The following is a 26506-nucleotide window of genomic DNA, read 5'->3' on the forward strand; positions in this document are numbered from 1 at the left end:
TATATTTTATTTCCCACTTTATTTCTCCCACTATGCATTCAAAAATAACAATTACAATTTTTTTAGGAGCAATTTAGCATAAGAATATTTGAGCCTAAAATCCAAATGATGATACAGCTGTGATGTTCTTTAAGTGTAAATAAATTTTCTTGGTTTTCTAGATATTGGAAAAAGACATTTGACACTTTCAAACTTGTTCAGAAACTTTGAAATTATGAGTTGTATGTAAACAAAACCAATGAGTCATTTATTAAAAGCCGTGATGCACAAGACTCAAAAAAAGCAGTGATCTTACTTCCATTGCTCTAATTTACTGTGTATGTTAATAAATGTAACACATTCCTCCAACCCAAGTTTGGCATAACTATTAGCTTTTTTCCAATTAAATTCTGTTCACAAGAAAATAATATGTCATCCTTGTTTTTCTTCTCCTTTCTGCAAATAAAAAACAAACAAGCAAGCAAAAAAACCCAGTAAGACAATGAAACTTAATTGTATCTTAAATTGCATCCTAATTGACCATTCAATTATTCAAAACTTAATTATTTGATTTATTGACTAAAACATATTACATCTTGGAAATGGGAAACTAGACCAGTTGTAGAGCTTTGACTCTGTAGGTACAGGTTATCATGAATTAAGAAATGCTGGGTATATTTTGAAAGAAATCTTAAAGGAATAAGCCACAGAGTAGTTGCCATACTCAAAGGCTATACTTTCTTTCCAGGGTAACTTCTTCCTTGAGCACTGCTGGCTATATTTTTAAAAGGTAAAGCATCAGTCTCGTAGTATCTCATAATAATCTCTGTTACTAGAGATTTTAAGCATTGAAAATGATATTAAAAGTGTAACAGCATGAGGAGCTCCCTGAACTTGCTCTCCAGTAAAACTGGTATTACTTAAACAATTGTTTAAAGTCTCAGGGTATGGTCACAGGGACACAGAGACAATGAAGATACACTTATTCACAAAAATCTAAAGTGGTATAAGAAGAGTGAGAATCTGTGGTATTTATACTGAGACTCACTCCCTCACTTGCTCCTCCATACTCAACAAGATTACAGGTGAATGCAACCAAGAATATCAGATTACCTCTTTCCCTAGCTCCTGGTCAGAGGGATATATCTTCCCAGGAGGGATAAGACATGAGCATTTTTCATTCTGAACCGAGGTACAAACAGTTGCTGAGGCTGTTATAGGTGAATAGCCCCAAGAAGTGGGGGTTCCCTTCTTCCACTCATGCTCAAACTGTGGGATGGAGTTTCTGCCTTGGGTACAGTACCGCTGAGAATACTCTTACCATGACCACATTTGCCCAGTTCTTAAAGTGTTGATTCCACACTGGGAGAGTCAGGTAAGAAGACCTTAGGCTACTGCTCTCCACTCCCCCAATCATAAAGCACTCAGTTCTCAAGCAGCTTTGTAACTCAGAGAGAAGCATACCATTGTCCCCATATCCAGCTCCATAGATGTGGCTCAGAGGTTTTTCCTTGGGTAGGGGGATATGGACAAAGAGAGAAACAAGTCCTAAAAATGATAGCTCCTAATCTCTTCCCAAAAGAATTGAACTTGAAATAAAGTTCAAGCCTAAGAAATAACAAACAAATAAAAAATAGTGCAAGTTGTGGTGAAGGGGAATTCGGAGATTAGTAGGGTCATTGGGCATACACGCTAAACTGTAAGCTAATTACCTTGCCTGAAAGAACCAGAGAAAGAGACAACTGGGAGGAACTCAACTGGGAGGGTCTAAAAAAATTTGTAATCATTAATCTCAGAAATTATCAAAGGAGCCTGAATTTTATTGGTTTTGTCTGTGGATCAATTTATGCCCAGCATCTTGTTGAACATTATACAGCAATTAATTAGCAATTACTGGAACATACAGCTGGATGAGGTCAGAGAGAGAGAGAGATAGCCCAACACAGACCTGCCAGAACCACTGTCATACCAGAGTGACTGTAGGAAACCCACGCCTATACCCCTATATTAGTCTTCTAGGGCTGCTGTACCAGAGTACCACAAACTAAGGGGCTTAAGCAGCAAAAATGTAGTTTTACAGTTCTGGAGGCTGGAAGCCCAAAGTCAAGGTGTTGGCAGTGTTGTTTTTTTCTCAGGACTGTGAGACAGAATCTGTTTCATGACTCTCACTAGTTGTTTGTTTGTTTGTTTGTTTGTTTGTTTCCTGGCAATCTTTGATGCTCCTTGCCTTGTAGAAGCATCGTTCTGATCTCTGCCTTCATCTTGATGTACTGTTCTTCCTATGCGCATGTCTATGTCCAAATTTCCATAAAGTGTCTTTGCTATAAAGACACTAGTCATACTCGATTGGGTCCAACCCTACTCCAGTACAACCTTATCTTAAATGAGCTAATTAAATCTGCAATAACTTTACTTCCAGATAAAATCACATTCTGAGGTACTGGGGATTAGGACTCCCACATACAAGTTTTGGAGAGAAACAATTCAATCTATAGCAGCCTCCATGAGGAGCAGCATCAAAGGCTTATAATTTCGTAGGGGGGTTGTAGGCTCCACTAATATAACCCAGCCATTCACTAAGCAACAACAAATGAATACAAATAATAAGTTCAAGAGGGAGAGTACCCAGAGTTGCTACAATACGTTATGTAAAATTTCCACATTCTAACAACAGAAATAAAACATTAAAAAAAAAATCGGCAACAGAACTTGCGTGTGAGAATGAACAGGATTTAACAGAAAAATTCTCCAAATTACCATTGCAAATATGTTCAAAAAACAAAGGAAATCATGATTAAAAAGTAAAGAAAGATATGATGACAGTGTCTCTTCAGGTAGAAAATAATAGTAAAGAGAAAGAAATTATAGAAAACAACTTAAGTGGAAATTATGGGGCAGAAAGTATAATAATTAAAATGAAAAATTCGCTAGAGGGGCTCAATAGTAAATTTGAACTGGCAGAGGAAATAATTGGCTGATTTGAAGATAGAGTGATCGAGGTTATGCAATCTGGAAAAGAAAGAGAGAAAAGAATGAAGAAAAATGAACAGAACCTCTGAGAAATGTGGGCATTACTAAGCATGCCAATGTAGGAAAAATGGGTGTACTAGAGGGAGAAAAGAAAGAGAAGTGAGCAGAAAAAAAATTCAAAGACTTAATGGCTGAAAACTTCCCAAATTTATTGAAAACAATAAATATTGAAATTCAATAAAATCTAAGTGGGATAAATGCAAAGAGATCTACAAGTACATCTCGGTGAAAAGAAAAAAATGCTGAAATCCAAAACAAGGAGCAAATCTTGAAAGCAGCGAAAGAAAGCCTTATCACTTATACTGGAACTCCAATAACTATCAGCTGTGTTCTCATCAGAAACAATGGAGGTCTGAGGGCAATGCAATACATATCATATTCAAAATGCTCATAAAAACAATCAACCAAGAATCCTATTTTACAGCAAAGCTATCTCTCAAAACTGAAGGTAAAGTAAAAACATTACCAGATGATCAAAAATTGAGCAAATTTGTTGCTAGGAGACCCACCTTACATGAAATACTAAAGGAAGTTCTTCAGGCTAAAACAAGTTAGCAGACAGTAATTTAAATCCATACACAGAAAACAAAGAACACCAGTAAAGATAATTATGTAATTATAAAAAAAAACAATATAAATGCATATTTCTTCTCCTGTCTTCTCTTAATTGATTTAAGAACCAATTACATAAAACTATATATATATTAGTTGGACCTATATCATATAGACATATATTTGCCAAAAACAGCACAAAGGAGACAGGTGAGAGCAAATCAGTATTGGGTTAAGGAAATGACTCCAGATGGTATGCAAATCCAAAAGAACAAATAAAGAGAAACAGAAATGGTAAATCAAAAGGTTAATGTAACAAAAGCTATAAAAACACACTTGTTCTCTTTTCTCCTCTAAGCTTCTTTAAAAGATATAAAATTATATAATGTAAAAATTTTAACTGTACTATTGGACTTGTGACATTTACAGATGTGATATGTAGAACAATAGTATCACAGGAAGGAAGGAAAGGGGATAGAAGAGTAACATTTCTATGTTTAACTGGAATCAAGTAATACAAGTCTGAAGCCAATATTGATAGCATAGTGTATATGGTAAGCCCTACAGGAACCACTGAAGAAGTAAGTAAAAATGTACAGTGAAAAAATAATTGAAGAAATGTATGGGCAACATTCAAAAATATTCACTTATGTCAATAGAAAATAGTGAAGAAGGATTAGAGGAACAAAAAGGCACAAAACATGTGGAAAATAACCAGTAAAATGGCAGCCACAAATCCAACAGTAGTAGCAATAATGTTAAATTAAACATTGTGAGATTAACATTAAATTAAAAATGTTAGATTAAACCATCCAGCTAAAAGGCAAGAACTGCAGGACTGGATAAAAAAACAAAACAAAACAAAACAAAACAAAAAAAAACAATATCCAACTATTTGCTCAAGATCCAGCTATTTAAATTAAGAAATAACACAAAGTATGTTCTAGAATGAAACTAGAAATCAATAGCAGAAAGAAATTTAAGATATTTTCAAATATGTGCAAATTAAGCAACACACTCTGCAATAACCAAGAGATCAAAGAAAAAAATCAAACAGGAAATCAGAAAAGTACTTTGAGATAATGAAAATGAGAGACAATATAGCAAAATTCATGAGATGCAGGTAAAGTAGAGCTTAGAGTGAAATTTAAAGCTGTAAATGGCCTAGACTAAGAAAGAAGAAAGATATAAATAAGCTAACCTCTACCTTAGAACAAAGGAAAAGTAGAAGTAAGCGGGAGGAAGAGAATAAAGATTAGAGCAGAAATTAATGAAATAGAGAGTAAAAAAAACAATGGAGAAGATCAGTAAAAGCTGATTCTCTTAAAATATGAACAAAACAGAGAAAAATGTAGCTTAACTGACCAGAGAGACAAAGAGAAATCAATGAAGGTATATTACTACTGACTTTAGAGAAATGAAATGTATTATAAAGGAATTCTATATAAAATTGTATGTCAATTAATTGGATAGCTTAGATGAAATTAAAACAAACTTTTAGAAAGATACAAACTACCAAACTGATTTAAAAAGAAATAGATAATCTAATTAAATTATATTAAATGAAGGCATTTAATTAATAATCAAAACACACCCACAAAGAAAGCCCAGGTCTAGAGAGCTGCACCGCTGAATTTTCCCAAACATTTTAAAATAGAAATAACAGCAAATATTCACATACTCTTCTATATAAGAGTAGGAAACACTTTCCAATTCATTCCAGGAGTCTATTACCCTGATACCCGAATCAGATAAAGACATCCTGAGAAAAGAAGACTATAGACCAATATTTCCTTAAAAATATGGGCACAAAAATCCTCAACAAAATAGAAACAAACTGAATCCACCAACCAAGTGGGATTTATCCCAGATATATAAGGTCAGCTTAACATCAAACATCAGTTAATGTAATATATCAATTAAATTTTTAAAATAAAACAAGATTATTTCAATAGACAGAGAAAATGGGGAGGCTGGGTGGTTCAGTCCGTAAGTGTTGGGACTTGATATCGAGCCTGAGTCAGCTCCATGCTGGGCCTGGAGTCTGCTTAAGATTCTCTCTCTGCCCCTCCTTCCCCACTCACACTCTCTCTAAAAAAAAGAGAGAGAGAAAGAGAGAAGAATTTGGCCAAATACACTTTCATGATAAAATACTGAATAAACTAGAAACTGAAGGGAACCTCTTCAACCTGATAAAAGACATCAATGAAAAACCCATAGTTAGCATTATATTTAATGCTGAAAGATTGGATACTTTCCCCCAAAAATCATAAAAAAGACAAGAATGTCTATTCTCACCACTTCTATTTAACTTCATACTAAGGGTTCTAGCTAGTGGAATTAATCAACAACAACAGCAACAACAAAAAAGAGAAGAAAGAAAGAAAGAAAGAAAGAAAGAAAGAAAGAAAGAAAGAAAGAAAGAAAGAAAGAAAAAGAAATACTTCCATATGGGTGTAAAATGGCCTTCACAGGTGAATCATATTTTTTATTATTCACAGATGATATGATTTTTTTAAAGATTTTATTTATTTATTTATTTATTTATTTATTTATTTGAGAGAGAGAGAGAGATAACAAGAGAGAGCATGAACAGAGGCGGGGAGAGAGAGAAGCAGACTCCCTGCTGAGTGCGGTACCTGCTATGGGGCTTGATCCCAGGACTCCAAGATCATGACCTGAGCTGAAGGCAGACACTTAACTGACTGAACCACCCAGGTGTCCCTAGATGATATGATTTTTATATAGAAAATCCTAAGTAATCCACCAAGAAACCCACTAAGACTAATAGATGAGTTCAGTCAGTTTGCAGGACACAAGATCCACATACAAAATTCAATTCAATGAACAACCAAAAATGAAGGAAAACAATTCCATTCACGATAGCATCAGAAAGAATAAAACATTTAGAAATAAATAGAACAAAATTTATAATCTAAAGGCTAAAAGCATTATTAAAGAAATTAAAGGTGATCTAAATAAATGGGGAAATATCTGATGCTAATAGATCAAAATATTAAATATTGTTAAGATGGCAACATTCCCCAAATCTATCTGTGGATTCAAACCAATCCTTATCAGAATGACAGATGGCTTATTTGTAGACTCAACAAGTAGACTCTAAAATTTATGTGGAATTGCACTGATTAATATAACAACAACAACAAAAATGTAAAAAGAACAAAGCAGGAATACTCACACTTTCTAATTCCAAAATGTAATACAAAGCAACAGAAATCAAGAGTTGGCAATGTCATAAAGATAGATATACAGATCAAAGGAATAGTGCTGATAGTGCAGAAATAAACCCATGTATCTACGGTCAGCTGATTTTGCAAGAGTTTAAAGACCAATCAATGGGGAAGGAGTAACCTTTCAACTAGTGCTAAGACAACTAGATACCTACATGCAAAAAAATGAAGTTGAACACTTACCTCATACAAAAATTAATTGAAAATGATTCTATAACCTAGATGTAATAGTAAACATACAAAACTCTTAGAAAAAGACAAATGGGAGAGTCTTTATGACCTCAGATTTGGCAGTGGATTCTTAGATGAACAACCAAAGAAAAAAATAGATAAATTGGATTTCATCAATTTTTTAAATGCTTTTGTACTTCTACAGACACTAACAAGGAAGTAAAAGACAACCCACAGAATGAGAGAAAATATTTTTATAAATTTGTATCTGATAAGGGAATTTTATCTAGGAAATATTGAGAAATTTTACAACTCAGTAATAGAAAGTTAAACTCATAAAAATGAAACAAACTAATAAAAAAAAAGAAAAAATATTTCTGGTAGACATTTCCTCTCAAAAGATATACTAAAGTCCAATGAACTCATGAAAATATCTTGACATTATGCAACAGAAAAATACCACATATCAAAACCACAATAGTATAACACTTCCCACCCATTAGGATGGTATATATACATAGAAGTGAGAAAATATGTCCACAGAAAAAAATTGTACATGAATGTTTAGAGCAGCATTATTCATAATAGTCAGAAGCTGGAAACAAACTAAATATCCACTAACTGATGAATAAACAAAAAGTAGAATATCAGCCATAATATTCAGCCATAAAAAAGAGTGTAATGATACATTCTATAACACAGTGAACCTTAAAAATATTATGCTAATTGAAAGAAATCAGTCTCAAAAGAATGCCTATTATATTATTCCATTTATATGAAATCTCCATAACATGCAAATCTATAAAGACATAACCATATTAGTGGTTGCTTACGTTTGGGGGGATAAAACAATAGTATTAAAAGGGTGGGATTTATTTTTGAGGTGATGAAAATGTTCAATAACTCTGGTGATGGTTTCACATATATGTGAAAACTCTAAAATACATTGAAATGTGCTCTACTTTAAATGGGTGAATTTCAAATAAATAAATAAATAAATAAATGGGTGAATTCCATGGTATGTAAGTTATATCTCAACATAACTGTTTTTAGAAAACAAAAACTATATTAACTTTTTTTGTAGATTCATTTATAGGCCCATACCCATATTTATCCTTCTATTTATTTCCACTATACCTTTATTCTTTTTCTTATGATAGATACCCTGTTCATACTTTCTGTCCCCAACACTTTTACTCTGTCAAGCACAATTTCTCCATAAATTTCTTCTTCTTCAACAAATACCTGGCACTAATATTGTTGCATAATTGTTAGGAAAGTAATGGGGAAGGGAGCTTACATCTTCAAATATCCAACACAGTAATACCAGCTTGGATTCTAGTCACATTTTTGCCATTTATCATTTATTGACTTTGGTATGTCATTTATCCTTTCAAAAACTCAGTTTGCTATATATAAAATTAATCCAAATTTTTATCTTCGTGGTTTTATTTGGAGATGAATGAGATAATATATGTTTAAGAGTTCACCTTGGGCCTGGCATAAAATAAACACTTGGTAACTATCTACCCACGTTATCCTTTCATTACCAATGATGTTGCAGCCATCTTTATGCATAGATCTGATTAGGTAGATAGGGATCGATAGAAGGGATAATCCTGTATTTGATTACTTCCTTCTGTTGGTGTGTGTGTGTGTGTGTGTGTGTGTGTTTCACAGAATTAGACTAAGTGACTTGGTTTAATTTTAACTTTTTACTATTAATCTTCTGCTAACATTAGTGCCATTATGATTAGTCATTAATCTTAACTTTTCTGAATATCAAACTCGGAGAAGCTAAATATATTTGAAGATAAAAAATAGAAAATGGGGTTGTCAAGGGCTGGGGGGAATGGAGGGTTTGTTATCAATCAGCATAAAGTTTCAGTTAAGCAAGATGAATAAGCTTGAGAAATGTACAACATTGTATCTATAGCCAACATAATGTACATCTAAAAACTTAAGAGAGTTTATTTCATGTTGTCTTTACCACAAAAAAATAATTTCTTAAAAATAAATTAAGGCCCCATGTTAGTTTTTCTTATTATATACTTATCACCTAAAGCTTAAGCATTATTTTTCAAATATTACATTTTGTTTCTGGTATGAGCAAAATGCTTCCTTAATCTTTGAAGATACTAGATATTGACGGTCAAGTGATTTGCTTTCCTTATGGAAAATAAATGTATGTATATTTGCTGTGGATTTTCTTGATGGTAACACAGTTTGTAAAATCCTAGTAATTTGTAGGCATTGATGAGTAAATCAGTCTGAATTAAAGAATTAAAATGCCAATTATTTCTAAGCCTAGTTGGACCTATTGTAATGAATAGACATGGGTCTGGAGTCCTTAAAAAATTATATTTTGAAGATTAACTCTTTTGGATCTTGTAGTAACTTGCTATTAATTTCCTTAGTAAGCTTTTATTTTCTCTCAGATCATAGAAAGGTGAACTTCATTCTAACTCAGTTAAATAACGGCAAATTCTGAAATTCTAGAGTTTACATATTAGCGCTCAAATATAATCCATATTGTTCACTTTTGTTTGGTTAGCATTGGATTGGGGTTCCTTAGTGTCAAATTTTAACACATACGTCTATAAACTGTCTCAGCACAGTAGGAAGGCAATTTTGTTTTATTATATCCCTCTTGACTTCTTGTCTTAGATGCTTCTCCTCCTCTCAATAAATATTAGTTGATGGTAATTCCACTGTTAAAGACCTCTCAAATGGCAACATTCTTTATCCTGTAATGTTAATGGGGCACATCAGAACTATGACACGTAACTCAGACTTTTTATTTCAGCAATTTTCTATTCTATTTACTTTAACTGGCACCCCTAGAGTTACAGTGCTTTATTGGCTTAGTTTAAATGTGCAATTGTTACTTATGGGTTAAGCAGGTAGGCTGATTGCATTAATAAAAATTGATAAGTAGGCAGGTTATCCTTCCTAATTTATTTCCATGGCAACAGACAAGCAACCGTGCCTTGTTTCTCAGGAGCAGAATGCTAATAATCAAATGTGCCTTACCCAGATGAATATATAACCCAGTTTACTAATATAAATGTCTCGACATTGTGTATATTATTGAAGAGAAATACACATTAATTCTGCATCTAAGTTACATGATGGATATGCTCAGGAGAATGAAAAAAAATGAGAAAGTTCCTCTGAAACATCAAAATTGTTCATTAATGTATTTTAAATAGTGTATACAGTGAACAATTTAATTCTCTGACACTTGCATTGTTTATTTCAGGATGTCTTGATATTACAGAAAAACCATACCAATGCATAGTTATTTTGACATCTCAGAAAATAATGGGTCCTGCACAAGAGTTCAATTAAACAATAATCCCTGGGAAAAATGGTCATTACTAGCAGTTAATGATTGGTTTGTTAGTTAATGGCCCAAGGCAAAGCTGAGGGTAGTTAAGACTCTAACAAACGAGTTGTGAATTGTAGCAATGGCTTGTGAATTGTAGCAGTGAGGGATTTTAAAGGATTTTTCCCCTGGTTATAAACCACCATTAATGGTTTATGATAGCAATAATGTGCTTTTTAAGACTGATTATAACATAGGACAGTCTCTGAAACAACTGATATTTCTAGTAAATTGACAATTGATTTTCTTCCTATATTTCCAGATACCATAAATTTGCAGGTGTGATTTTTTTCTTTGCTTTAGAACACACATACATTGTTCATTCGTTCAAAAGATATGTAAATGTTGGCCAAGCTACAAATAGCATTCCCTTTCTGCAATTTTCTTGGTGAAAAATATTGTGTAGATTTCTATTAGTGATAATTGTATATTTTCTTTAGGTTCCTTAGCTGGCAAGTTTTGACCTGTGATATTAGTTTAACTTTATCTTGAAATGAGATCACCCACAGAGGTTTTACTTAAAAGGCTTTAAGACTACAGAACGGGTTCTTGAATGTCTATACCCCCACAGCTCCCACAGAGGGAAAATGCCATTGGCTCTCCTGACCCGCAACCATGTCCTCATGTGTTCACGAGTAATTTAACAGAATAAATGTGCTATAATCAGAATTTCTTTACCTAACATCAGCGATATCTTATCGCTTCCCTATTTTAATCCACAGGAAATTAGACTTCATTAGTCTGGGTACTTGCCTCACAAAACTACTTGTAATGAAACTATAATAGCTTCTGGGATGCAGGAAGGCTTCATCTGCTCTTAGAAATAGGACTGTACTCAGCTTCAATTAAGTCTGAGTCTGTGTAACTGACAACCACAACTGGTCAACTGGTGTATTGATGGGGGTGAGGGGGATCAGTGAATGATAATTTGGCTCTCGAGATATATTTTTGAAAAAAAAAATTAATTGGTTTCTTTTAAAATTAGTTTTCTTAATTCATTGAACTCACATTTTGTAAGTATCAGCTAGAATTTGGAATTGACTTCAATCAGAGAGGTCATGTGGAAGAAGGATTAGTCTAATTCTCTATAAATACAGTAGGCACATATTGCCAAATTAAATTATTTGATTAAAATTTTCCTGTAAACCACAGCATCTTATTAAAGTGTTCTACCACTTAAATATGGAGATTTGCTTTTGTTCAAAGAACATCCCATGGAAGAATATATTTTGATCCAAAACAACAAAACAAAAATCCTCTCTCTCCCTCTTTCTCTTTCTCCCCCCACACCCCTCCTCCAGCATCCCATCCATTTCTCTCACCCAACAACTATCACTTGATGAGAGAGAATTAACTTTACAAGAGTAAAATGTGAGTCACACAGGCTAAATGACCTCTGAAATATCACCCAGGTGTAATTAGCAGATCTGGGATTTAAAACAATTAATTTGAGCATTGTGAATTCAATACATACATTTGTTTGTAGAACAGAAAAAATTCAGAGGAAAAAATAATAACAAATGTGATCCTGGATATAATTTTAAAAATCTTGTAAAAACATTAGCTATTAACTAATAATAGCTGTTATTAATTAATAATAATTAATATAATTAACAAATAATAATAGTTATTAAGAAAGCTTAAAGTTAACACTTTAAGATTCAGAACAAGTGATTATATTACTAAAGGAATACTCTCCATTGAAAAATCTCAGAGTTTTTTTCCCCCTGAGCATAATCTTATCTTATGAATAGTCTAAAGACAGTAAGACCCTCTACATGCTCCTGATACATTTTAACTTCAGTATAAAACAGAGAGCAATTAAGACCCAATAAATCTGGCTCTTACCATAGGTCAGAGCAGACTCCGGGGGGGTCATCCAGTTCATATACATACAGAGGTAAAGCCTTGGGTACTTGAAGAATCACTAATTTATGCTCTATGTTCCAATCTCATTCCTGTTTACTAAACCAATCCATTATTCATTGGTATTTTTGTTTCTTAGTAATAATGCATATTTGTGTTTAGAAGTAACAAAATGCTTGACATGAGATAAAGAATTGATGATACGTAAATAATGACTATTAGCCCAATAAAGACGTGCTGTCAGCAGAATATCTTCTATCTCTTTCTAACTTAATTGGGAATGCAATGCAGTGTGTACATTATGTTGCTCCAATTAATTCAAATCATTCCTAATTGGGATCTCTTAAATAACTCCCTCCTGGGTCTAGAGAGGAAATTGAATCAAGCATTAAATCAGGAAGCCATCTCTATCTTTAAATATATTGTTATTCATAATCAAATATGTTGATGCTGATGTTACTAAAGATTAAGGAAAATTTTTTTTCCTGCACTATATAAGGAAGGAGAGACAGGTTAGTTAAAATCATGGTTAACTGAAATAAATTCCACCTAATTAAAGTATATGATCCTTTCAATGTATTGTTGAATTCAGTTAGTGAATATTCTGTTGAGGATTTTTGCACATATGTTCATTAGTGATATTTACAAATCAATGAACATGTATACCATATCAACAAAACAAAGGATAAAAATCGTATGATTATCTCAATAGATGCAAAAATGCATTTGACAAGATTCAACATCCATTTATGATAAAAACTCAACAAACTGGGTATAGAAGGAACATACCACAACATAATAAGGCTATATTTGATAAACCCACAGCTAACATCATACTCAATGGTAGAGTGCTAAAAGCCTTTCCTCTAAGAATGTCCATTGTCACCATCTCTACTCAAAATAGTACTGGAAGTCCTAGCCACAGCAATTACACAAGAAAAAAACACAAAAATCACCCAAGTTGAAAAGGGATAAGCCAACTGTCACCATTTGCAGATGACATGACATTATATATAGAAAACCCTGATGATTCCACCAAAAAACTATTGGGACTAATAAATAAATGCAGCAAAATCACAGAATAAAAATTAGTATTTGTATATACTAATAATAAGCTATCAGAAAAAGAAATTAAGAAAACATTTCCATTTATAATTACATCAACAGGAATAAAATATATGGGAATATTTTAACCAGGGAAGTGAAAGACCAGTGTACACTGAAAACTTAAGACATTGATGAAAGAAATTGAAGATGACTTGAATAAATGGAAAGATAGTCCATGCTCATGGATTGGAAGAACTAATACTGTTAAAATGTCCATACTACCCAAAGCAATCTTACACATTCAATGCAATCCCTATCAAAATACCAATGGCATTTTTTAGAGAACTAGAGCTAAAATTTCTAAAATGTGTATAGAACCATAAAAGACCCTGAATAGTCAAGGCATTTTTTTTGAGAAAGAACAGAAGTGGAAATATCACACTCCCTGATTTTAAACTTTGCTGTAAAGCTAGAGTAATCAAAACAGTATGGTACTGGCATGAAAAAAGACACACAGAACAATGAAATAGAATACAGAGGCCAGAAATAAATTCGTGCATATATGGGCAATTGATCTATGAAAAAGAGGAAAGAATATACAATGCGGAAAAAGTCTTTTCAATAAATGGCATTGGGGAAACTGGATAGCTACATGGAAAAGAACAAAACTGAACTACTACCTTATACCCTATAAAAAAATAAACTCAAAACAGATTAAAGACTTGAATATAAGACCTGAAACCATAAAAATCCTAGAAAAAAACATAAGCAATAAGCTCTTTGACACTGACCTTAGCAACATTTTTTTTTTTGGATCAGTCTTCTCAGACAAGAGCAACAAAAACTAAAATAAACAAATGGGATTACATCAAATTAAAAAGCTTTTGCACAGTAAAAGAAACCATCAATAAAATGAAAAGGCAACCTATATAATGGGAGAAGATATTTGCAAATTATGATCCAATAAGGGGCTAATATCTAAAATACAAAGAACCCACACAGCAATATTAAAAAAACAAACAACTTGATTAAAAAATGGGCAGAGGACTTGATTAGACATTGTTCCAAAGAAGACATACAGATAGCCAACAGGCACACACGCAAAAATATGTTTAACATCACTAATCATCAAGGAAATGCAAATCAAAACCACAAAAGATATCACTTTACACCTGTCAGCTTGGCTATAATCAAAAAGACAAAAAAAAAACCCCAAATGTTGGCGAGGATGTGAAGAAGAGGGAAGCTTCCTACAATGCTGATGGGAATGTAAATTGGTGTATCCACTATGAAAAACAGTGTGAAAGTTCCTTGAAAAATTTAAAAATATAACTACCATATGATCCAGCAATTCCATTTCTGGGTATTTATCCAGAGAAAACAAAACACTAATTCAAAGGGATATATCTACCCCTACGTTCACTGCAGCATTTCTACAATAGCCAAGATATGGAAGCAACCTAAATGTCCATCAATAGATGAATAAAGAAGAATGAATGAAATATTACTCAGCCATAAAAATGAATGAAATCTTGTCATTTGTGACTACATGGATGGACTTAGAGGATATTATGCTAAATGAAGTAAGTTAAAGAATGACAAATACCATTTGATTTCATTTATACATGAATTCTAAAAAGCAAAACAAATGAACAAAATAAAACAGAATGATACTCATAGATATGGGAAATAAAGTGTTGGTTATCAGAAAGGGGCAGCACTAGGGTACAGGTGAAATAGATGAAGGGGATTAAGAGATATAAACTTCCAGTTATAAAATAAATATGTCACGGTGATGTACTATGCAGCACAGGGAATATAGTCAATATGATAATAACATTTTATGGTGACAGATGTGACTAGACATCATGAGGATCATTTCATAATGTATAAAATATCAAATTGGTATGATGTACATTGAACTAATACAATATTTTATGTCAATTACACTTCAATTAAAAAGGAAACTTATGGTTAACTGATAGTGGTAAAAAACAATGAAATGTTAAATGCATACTCATTTCTATAGGCAATTGGAATTACTTGAAGTATTCATGGGAGAGCATCACTGATTGAAATATAAACCTAGCTAGACACAGCAGAAGCAGGTTAACTATGTGAGTTAGAACACATTACTGTGAATGATGGTGTAGAGACAATATTAGTGGCAAAATATGTAATGGGAAAGAAGGTTTAATGCTAAAATAATTATAATAATCATAGGAAGAAAGTGAGTAATAGCTTTTCATGGGAAACCACAATGAGCGGGAAACAAATAAAGGAGCTTGCATAGCCCGTGATGGAGAGCATTCCTAACCTATCATTCAGAGCATACCTAGTAAATTAAATGTTCTATGTTTTCAGAAGGCATTAAGAAAGGTAAAGGCTTCGAAACTGATGTCATAGAGACAGGTCACAGGCCTATAAATGCTTAGTGTAAAATAAAGATTAGGCTAGAGTAACCATTTTCAAATATTTTAAAATTTATGACTTGGAAGAAGAATTAGACTTACTATTGTTCTTTCCTACTGATTTCTCCCCATACTGCCTTGGGTACTGAGAGCTTGTCCTGTTGGAAGAAAGGTTTTGAAGAGTCCAGAGCCAGGTTGGAGAATTTTCACCAGAGATAATACAGAATTGCCATTATTCCAGCAGAGCTGTTGAAGTCTAGGGGTATGCTAAAATTACTCCCATTTTCCTTGGGTGAGGAGGTAGGGGTAAACCAAGGCAGTGCAGATAATGCTTAAACACAGCCAAAGCACTTCTGCTTCTATCAGTTAAACTTTAATTGTCATTAGTCACCTGATTTCTCTGGACTCAATTTCTTCAGTATATAATTGTATTTTGTAGGGACTTTATAAGGATTGTACTTATGCCATGCCATGCCTATTAGAGTTGGCTTAATGGATGAGATGTTGTTGAAAGTCTGAAGCTAATAGACTAACCACATGTGACAATGCATTTATATATCTAAGGATATGCAGAGACTTGATAGCTCTTTATCATAACTGTGTTCTCCTCTAATTATGCACACAGATAATCTATATTTCCCAGCATCCTTTGAAGTCAGATGTGACATGCAACTGAGTTCTAGTCAACGGAAAGATAGCAAAAGTGATGTGTGTCACACTTACGCCAAGACCATAGATTCTTTGAACGTAATCACCTTTGCTTTTTTTCCCACTCTGGCTAAACATGATGGAAAATGACCCATGGGGATAATTTGAAAACAAAGTGTCAAAGATAGGTTGAGCTTCAAGATGAAAGGAGCCATTTGGAGAACAGCTTGTTGATGATCAATGCTCACTTACGAATTCACGTGAGCAGGAATTAAAGTTCTAATTTATTAAGTCACTGATGTTTTGAGGTTTATTCATTACTGTAGCTGGTGTTATTCTAATGTGAAAACCAGAAAAATGTGGTATTCCTAACTGAAACCTAAATTATAATATTGACCTTATCATTCAAGTGCAGATTATACACAAATCCATATTGCAGAATAAAAGATGAGGTCCCGTATTATGTGGTAGCAAAATATTTGGTAAATATGTGACCTTCAATGACTTTTACATCAAACCATGTGCACACCGAGCCTGTAGGTCTCAGCTCTGAACGCAGAGTTAAAGAGGATGAAATGTACATATCATACCATTTGATAGAATTTGTACCATACAAATACAATAGAAGTTAATAACCTCTGGGGGCGCCTGGGTGGCACAGCGGTTAGGCGTCTGCCTTCGGCTCAGGGCGTGATCCCGGCGTTATGGGATCGAGCCCCACATCAGGCTCCTCCGCCATGAGCCTGCTTCTTCCTCTCCAACTCCCCCTGCTTGTATTCCTTCTCTCGCTGACTGTCTATCTCTGTCAAATAAATAAATAAAATCTTAAAAAAAAAAAAAAAGAAGTTAATAATCTCTAGAGCACAGATAATAATAAAATGTAGTAAAATAATTAGGATGGGATGAGTTTTGATTATTAATTATTTTTGCTTTTAATATAGTTTAATTATAATTTCTTATTTGATGACTGTGATTAACAATTGGCTCACACAATTCCTTAAAATTTACTAATTGACTCTTGCGATCTGGTATGAACTGATTCTAGTACATAACTATCAGTTGTTGGCTTCATAAGAAAAATAAATGAGTTTCATATGTTTTAAACCACTGGTATTTAGGAGTTTATCTGTGACTACAAATAGCATTGACCCTTACTAAAGCACAGGACTATATCCTTTCTTTAGAAATGGCACGTGCCTTCAACTTATTCACTGCTCCTCTTGGGTGGTAGGGTACGATGCCTCCACTCCCTGAGACCCAAGGATCTTGTCCTGGTGGATAGTGTTTCTCTTGGCTCCAGCAGGAACCTTTTCACCTGAGGCAATGGATGTGTGTTTTGAAGGTAGTAGTGTGATTTCTGAAATCTAACTCTAATAGTAAAAACAACATCCAGTAGTGCAGAGTTATAAGGTTTTTATTATCACAAAGCAACAGGACCATAAAGCTTAAATACTTTGAATACTCTGCACCTGTATAAATTAAGAGTAGCTAAAGCAACCTCCGAGCAAGTAGAAAGCAGAGAAAACAGCCACCATATGCAGCAGATATATGTGCCTAAGTCATTTGTGTTTAGTAACAAGTGTTCTATAACATCGAACAATGTGGTTTGATATGATCATTGGAAATTTCTCACTGGAATCAGAGTTTTCACGTTGAAACTCATGTCTCTGTCTCTGGACCTTGAAGTACTGGCAGAAAACCCACTTATCTGTAAATCACAGCCAACCAGATCATAAAACCAAGCCACATATAGGAGCAGAAATCCTGGGTTACTTTCTTTGCTGAGTTTATTTTTTCCTTGCCTCTGTCTCCCTTCAGTTTAAAAATCCTCATCTGATTCACCTATACTTCACAAAGTAGAACAATATTATCCATTGTTTTGTTTTGTTTTGTTTTGTTTTGTTTTGTTTTTGGGTTCTCCTCTTGTAACTATCAGAAAAACATATCCTAAGAATGGAGCTCCCACCTTCTCCCCATCCTCCCATAGGATCGGTACCCAGGCCTATTATTATTGGAGGTTTGTACTTTGTCAACTGCATTAAGCAAGAGACAGCTCCTGTTGACATACTTAATTGACTATTTGGGGTATTTCATGTAGAGATGGGCACATGGATAAAACATTTTAATTACCCTACCAAATCTGTTATAGGTACCCTTTAAATAGTTTGAGAAAACACCATTCAGGGTTTTTTTTTTAGCTAGTTTCTATAGGTAGGTGCTAACTTCCTCTTTGATACTTGCTAAAGAACATTTCCTGGAGAAATTGTAATTTGTTCAGTTGTAGACAGATCATACTAAAATGGGTAAGTATCAATCACTGTGTACAATATAGAATATATCTCCCCTTCAGAACCTGTGTACCACTAGGAATATTATATATATATATATATATTTTTTTTTTTTTAAAGATTTTATTTATTTATTTGACAGAGAGAGAGACAGCCAGCAAGAGAGGGAACACAAGCAGGGGGAGTGGGAGAGGAAGAAGCAGGCTCCCAGCAGAGGAGCCTGATATGGGGCTCGATCCCAGAATACCAGGATCATGCCCTGAGCCAAAGGCAGACGCTTAACGACTGAGCCACCCAGGTGCCCCTAGGAACATATTTTTGATACATTTTATTTCACATTTCTCAATTCAACTGGCAAATTAGCTATCATAGTGAGGGTACCTTCTTGGAGCAGAGAGAACTGAGCTATGAGAACACCATCTCAATAAGCATGAATGTTTACAACTACTGAATATGAGTCCTCTCCCATGGACCCCCTGTATAAATAGGTAGCTTGCATACACAACCATGGTAAAGGAAAATGAAAACTGCATTATTTCCTTGAGATAAATGTCATATGTTCACCAGTCTGGATTACAACAGGATCATGCCACCTGCTTCTGAGCGTATATATTCAAAACAAAACTGCTAAAGGATCCATGCACTAGTTTCTTCCTGGAGCCACTTTAAGGCCATCTGTTTCCTGAAAACTATGCTTCCTTGTCAGCATCAGAGCTCTTGTTGTTGATTGATAGAGCTTCTCTGGAGTTGGGCCTATGCCAAAGTCTCTGAGGAAAGGTGGTTCTCTCCTGGATACTGAGGCAGTAACTCTGTGCCAGGCTACTACCTTCCACAGCAGTGCAGCCTTCTTCATTTTTACTTCTGTTCCTCACATGCAGACATCAGGGAAAGGATTTCCCTAGTAACCAGTTTCTCTAATCCTTCTAACTCTTAGAGGCCAATCCTTCTTCCCAGTTCCCTAACACTTTCTGGTCAGCCACTTCCAACCAGATTCCCAAAATCAGATTCAAATCAAGTCTTCTGTTCTCTAATGAAACTTTGAAAAGACGAAGAAAATAATTGAAATTGTCAGTAGGTCAAGCTAAAGAGTTCACTTCTCTTTAATTGGATTCTGGTGTTTAGTTGAGGTAGCTGTAGCTCAGTGATTGAAAATCAAGCTTTATTTTGAATATGCTTTTTCTTTAATGCTGCAGAACTGCATTTTCAATGACAGAGAAATGTTTATAGAGAAAAAGAACCATGTCTAATGGGTATTGAAATGCAATTTCACAGACATTCTTGGAACAGTTCCTCTAATAATATTACTTTACACTTAACTAATTTATTTGCTTAATGGAAGGTTAGCAAGAAAACTAAAAATCAGAGAAATAAAAATTACCTAGGCCATTTTCATATATAAAACATCAACAAAAAATAAATACACACATACCTACGAAAACTGGTTTGCATCTTTTGACCAAAATAGATTTTCATCACCGTGATTACCACACAATCATGGACTGTTATTTGAAGGATTATTTTGAAAGGTGGGTCAGCATCGCAACATTTCCTGTGAGGATTTGTTTTATTTATTTTTTTAAATTTTTTAAATTTTTTTAAACGATTATTTATTTATTTATTTATTTGACAGAGAGAGACAGCCAGCGAGAGAGGGAACACAAGCGGGGGGAGTGGGAGAGGAAGAAGCAGGCTCCTAGCAGAGGAGCCTGATGGGGGGCTCAATCCCAGAACGCCGGGATCACGCCCTGAGCCAAAGGCAGATGCTTAACAACTGCGCCACTCAGGCGCCCCAGGATTTGTTTTATTATGTCAGTGATAGCAAGAGAGACTAAACCATAAGAGACTACTTCCAACTATAAATAGGTCATATATTCATATACATAACTTTTTTCTCACAATTAAGAACTCAAGCAAATATTTTGGTGTTATTTTTAACACAAGGAAAATATTCAAGCAGAAGCAGAGGGAAATAAATATCATCTAGAATTCCAATCCTAAAATGGAAAACAACCCAAAGCCTTTCTATGAGTATTTAAGTAAAATCTTTCAATATTGCCTACTAGGTGATTGGGGTTACTACATTACATTGAGTCAGGGAAATTATTAGGATAATACTTAAATCTGAAGAATGATAGAATTTTCCTTTCTTTTCTTGTCCAATGACATCAGTTAACTACACCAGAACATTAAAAGAATGATACTCTTGACAAATTAGTAAGAGAAGTATAGCTAGTATCACCTAAGTTAAATGAATTATATGAAATAAAATGGTATAAAGGTAGAGAAGGGATGATAATCTGAGGCACTTGTTCATATGAATTCAATGAACATGCTGTGTTCTAACTCAGGACATGTTCCCAAGTGGTATGGATAATACATTAAAAATGTATGTTTTGCACTACACAATACTCATAGAGAGGAAAATTTAATTTTCATTATTCCAGATTCTATAAGTTCTTCAGTCTCCACTTGCATAGAAGCTGATTGGAAGAATTTCTTGGTTCTTGAGTCCATCTTTTTGCTTAATTAACTTTTTTTTTTCTCAGTATTGCTAATAGGGAGTTATAGCATTATCTTGAATATTGCTATTAACTACTTTACAAAGTAATATACTTTATTAAAGGAAAATGTATACAACTATGGCATAATGTTGAGTTAAAATCTACCACCATATATATTTCCTATAACATTTACCGCTTACTATTCCAGTTATTTTAAGTTTCTTTGTAAGCCTGGCATTCTAAGATAAACATTCTCTACAAATTATCTCCTTAGCACAGAGAATAAAGGTTCCATTGTTTACATTAGTCCAGATATTGCATGTTCCCAAGTGCACCCTAAGCCTGTATTTGCTCTTTTAAAACTCATCACACTGTTAATGAGTATTGAACTTGTCTACTAAAATCTCTAGGCCCTTCATAAATCAGATTCTGCTATATAGGTCTTCCTTATGCCATGCTTAAAAATTCATTATTGATTATATATATGGTATTTACCAATTATGGTTTTGATGAAAAGTTCACAGAGTCTTATCTCTAACATGTTTTATTCTAACCATCTGTCAGAGTTTTGTCTCTCTTACCAATTTGATAATCATTCTTTGTATGTATTCCTTCTAAAGAAAGAATATTAACTCAGTTTATCTAGAATTTTTGATCAACTGATCAAGAATCAACTAAATTACACTATAATGTAACCTAATCTTGGTTCTCACAGAGACTCACAGTTTACCAAAGTTAGAAGAAATTCAGAGATCATTTAAGCAAACATCACCTTTTAAATTTATATGAAGAGTCTCAGAGAAATGAAATGGCTTTCTCAAGATTGTTAAGCATTTGCTGATAGCAAGTTATACCATATTTATTTGTAGTACCCTCTATTTCTGGGGGGAAATTCAAATATTATTATACCAGATTCATGAGCTATGGAAATTGATTGTGATTGGCTATTAACTTATATTAATTTATCTAGATTATAAAGAATAGAGCTAATAAGAATTCTATTACTATCATACTCTCTTGAAAAAAGAAATGAGTGATGCAAATACTTTATTTCCCCCTGCCAATTACCATAATGTTTCCTGATGGAAAAGAAATGCATCATTTCCGGATGTTCAGTGTGAGAATGGAGTGCAAGAATATCAGTTAAATATATTTCTCACTGAGTACTTAGAAATAAATAAATGAACTCTGGAGTCTGTCTTAATCTCAGGACATTCTGACCTCAGAAAGAGCTTTATCACAATATTGGCTACTGGCTTAGTTGTTGGAATAATTGTTTTGTTAAAGTTAAGAGAAGAAGCAAAGAAAAGTTCATGATTTATTGATCTGTTGTTCTGGCTGGCTTGAAATAAGTGAACTGGTATCAATTCTCTATGCGTATATTGATTATTATATAAAAGGACCTGTAAGAGGGTCAGCTGAATACTGCTGAAAGTGGCTCAAAATGTTTCCTGATAAACCTTATGAGAATTTCATGGGGTCAATTTTATTTGAGCACTACATTCTTGTTTTTGTTATTTTCAAAGAAAAGAGAAAGCTAATTTAAGTCAGATACAGCTCTTCTTACTTGTGAATCCAAAGGGATCAATGATTCTAATGGGCTGATGGTAAAGCTCCAAATTGAAAACTACAACGGCTAATTCAAGTTTCAGAGCCAGTATCTAATTCTCATAAATTCTTAAAGTTAATTAAATTAAATTTTTAATGAATGTTGTTCCACTAAAGAAAAATTGGAAACAGCATGCTGCTGTTACCTTCATCTGAATCTTTCTTCACATTGCTTGAAATATAAGTCTTACAGGCATTGTCAGTATACACATGGGAATAGGTAGAGTAATCATTATCTAATTTTATAAATGTTTACAACATAGTAGTAATTTTCAGAAAACATCCCCAACAAGTAGAATGGAAATAAATCGAACTCAGGTTTTCATTTCCATTTAAATTTTTTAAAAATCTTGATACATTTACAAATTTTAAAAAGCATAAAGATCTGTGAAGTGTAATGGAGTTCTCAGAAAATCATACATATAATGAATATATACAACTATAGACCAGAAAGTCTGGTATTATTATCTCAAATGTAACAGAGTTATTACTGTCCACGATGTGATTTTCTTTTGATTTCAAACAACAAAGTACAATTTTCCCTAAGTTCACCTCATAGGATTTTTTTCCCCTTTAGAAAATTCAGTGTAAATTAACACAGTATAGAAACTATTTGTGTCTATATGCAAAATATACTTTGGTTCTAGATTCAAATAATATAAATCATCTCCTTACCCCACCTTGCATGAACGACTGGCAAGATGAAAGGTTTCACATGGTTGAGAATTTTTTCTTGATTTCTTATGGTAGTCCTAAGCATGCTGGAGATCTAGTATCCCAGAAATTCTCCAATGAAATGTGTGTTGCATCTCCCAAACATTTTTACAAACTATCCATATAAATTTCTAAAATACCCACTTCCATTCTTCGTGCTTCCATTCTTCGTGAAAACCATTGTTTATGCTATAGAGTAGATAGTATTATTACATAAACATGAGCAAACAGATATAGTCACTGCCACAGTATCACTATGAATGGAACTAAGAACTGAGACCTAGAGTAGAACAATTGAAAGGAAACTTTCAGCTTAAATACCTGCAGAATGTAATGTGCTCCTGGTAAGCAGGCAAGTAGAGTAAATGCATTACTCAATAGCAATTTGACAGAAAGCAAGTCTTCCAATGATTAATTTATAGGCTGGTTGAATCTCCAAGAAATAGTATAAGAGAATTTTCCCAATTTAGCCCTTTTCTTCAGGTATTAATGCACACAAAAATACTTCTATAGCAATTTATACTTCTTGTTGTCATCCAATTGTCATTTTATTTGAAGAAAGAAAACTTGTGGATCTTGTACTGTGGTTGTTGTTCATGTCACAAGGTCAGGATTTTATAAATGGTAGGATGTATTTTATTCCCATAATGTTTTCATTTTCACCTATATTTGTTTTCTTACTGTATTGATTTACAAACATCTAAGCACATGCTCAATGATCCCCTGCCTAGACTATTTTACATGGAATTCCTTCATTTAACTGTAAACTGACTATAAGACCAGTAATATTTCAACTAAATTTAACTTCCGGTATGAATTCTTCCTTTCAGTGTTCTTGGTAAGTATTTATAAGCATTTGCTTGTCCCCATTGGAATGACTGAGGAGAATGTTCACATCTAATTTATTGAACATTGGTATCTCCTTAAATCTGTAGCTCCTTGTCATAGTACCCTATATGTGCTCAATGAATAGGGTTTGCTTCAGTCACTCATCTCTGAAACTTGAGTCTGAAGCATATTTGACAGGCTCTATTCATGTCTACCTGTTAGGAAAATAACCAGCTGGGTCTGGAAAATTGTGTAGAAAAGGGAGTAACAAATTAAACTTCAAGTTTAATGATTGCCGTCATATATATAAAATAACCAGTCAATTTCTCCTTTTCTTTAATTTTCCCACTAGGTGTGTGATTGCCATGTCACTGAACTATTCAATTAATCATTTTTAATGAATGGACTGGTTAATCTGAGAAAGCATCTAATTCAAAATCTTTAAATTTTTTTTCCCCTGTATAATCCCATGCTTGCTGGAACTGATTACATCATCAGATAAATTTAGACTGAACTAAACACAGCCCGTGTATCTGATGTTTCTGAAATACAGAAAGATAAATCAGAGGAAACACAAGTCCTAATGGAATGGATGGTTACTGGAACCTTTCTCTTTTTCTTTGATAATTCCTCTTTATTTTTCCTATAGTCCATTCATATCTTTCCTTTCTATTCCCTTCTGCTATTGTTACAGAATATTGAGAGATAAGACTCTTTAGTACTATAGTCATAGAATATGGAGAAAATGAGAAGTGCAACTGTGAGCTCCTACCACTGTTGCTGTATCAGATACACAACATGGGAGAATCATGACAAGCACATATCGGAGGAAGGGAGGGACTATGTGTGAGGGTGACCATTTTCCTGTTCATAAAGCATCTCAGCTACACGTAAGTAGATACTGGGCTACCTTATTTATTTATTATTTATTTTTTAAAAGATTTTATTTATTTGAGAAAGAGCAAGAGAGAGAGAGAGAAAGCAGAGCAGAGTGAGGGGCAGAGGGAAAATCAGATTCCTTGCTGAGCAGGGAGCCTGATGTGGGGCTCCATCCTGGGATTCTGGGATCATGACCTAAGCTGAGGGCAGACGGTTGAGGGACTGAGTCACCCAGGCACCCCCTGGGCTATTTTATTTATTAAGCATTGTAAAAATCATTTTTTATTCTCATAAGTTTCTAGCATCCGAGGAAGTAAACAACTATTAATTGAGCTCTTAAGGTTAAAATTATTCTCCTCCTTAAACAACATTAAAGAAGAAGAAAACAAAAAAAAGAGTTTTTTAAAAATACTGTAAGGAGCCTAAGGAGGGCAGTGAAAGAAAGTTGGTTGTATTTTTTTCCATTTGCTTTTTCGTCTGTTAAAATGCCCAGATGAAGCAATTTCAATGCATCTTTCCTAATGTGGAAAGGCTGATCAAGCCCATCTTTCAGCCATTTGTGTCTCTTGCCTGTGATTCCTGGAAGTTTGTACATTCTAAGTATAAGTTAAAAATCAAAAGTACCTATTGAAAAAACTTGCCTTCAAAATGTAGTTCTTCCACACACTATGTGCAGAACACATGCATTTGAGGAACTGAAAGATAAGTTGTCTAACAAACATTTTTATAATCTCATTTTTTAATGAAGAAGCAAAAAAAGCAATCTTTGAAAAACAGAACAATATAATTTTAATTCATATTGCCTTAATGGCTAAAGACCAGAGGCAAAATAAACCAAACAGGAAGAGAAAATAGTGCATATGGGTAATATGACTTGGATAATGCTACTAAGGAACCATAACTTTTGACTTTAATAACTTTAATATGATTCAATTTTCAATTTTACCATTATAATGACTCACATTCCTAATTATCACGTTTTTCTGCATATCACATTCCTTGTTCTTAGGATGTTGCTAGCACTATTTCCTAGTTAGCACATTTATTTTATTTTTGTCTCCTAAAAACACTCAAACATTTCAGTATAATAACTTTCCAGCTGTATTTTACATTCTTTGCTCAAGAAATTACGTTTCTTATGAAGAATGCTAAACTCCCAAACATTTCATATCATAAAAATGTTTAGAGAATTGTATTTCCTCACTTTTATTCAGATGCATTTACAATTTATTGAAAAACTTATCTTCCTCTCTCAGTCTCAGTTTTCCTAAAATTTGTACATGGTATGTAAACAAAGACGAACTTTGATTATCTGTGCCTTATGAAGTATGTATTTAAGTATGTA

The sequence above is a fragment of the Ursus maritimus genome, unplaced genomic scaffold, assembly GCF_017311325.1.
Source record: "Ursus maritimus isolate PB19 unplaced genomic scaffold, ASM1731132v1 scaffold_13, whole genome shotgun sequence".
NCBI classification, from domain to species: Eukaryota; Metazoa; Chordata; class Mammalia; order Carnivora; family Ursidae; genus Ursus; species Ursus maritimus.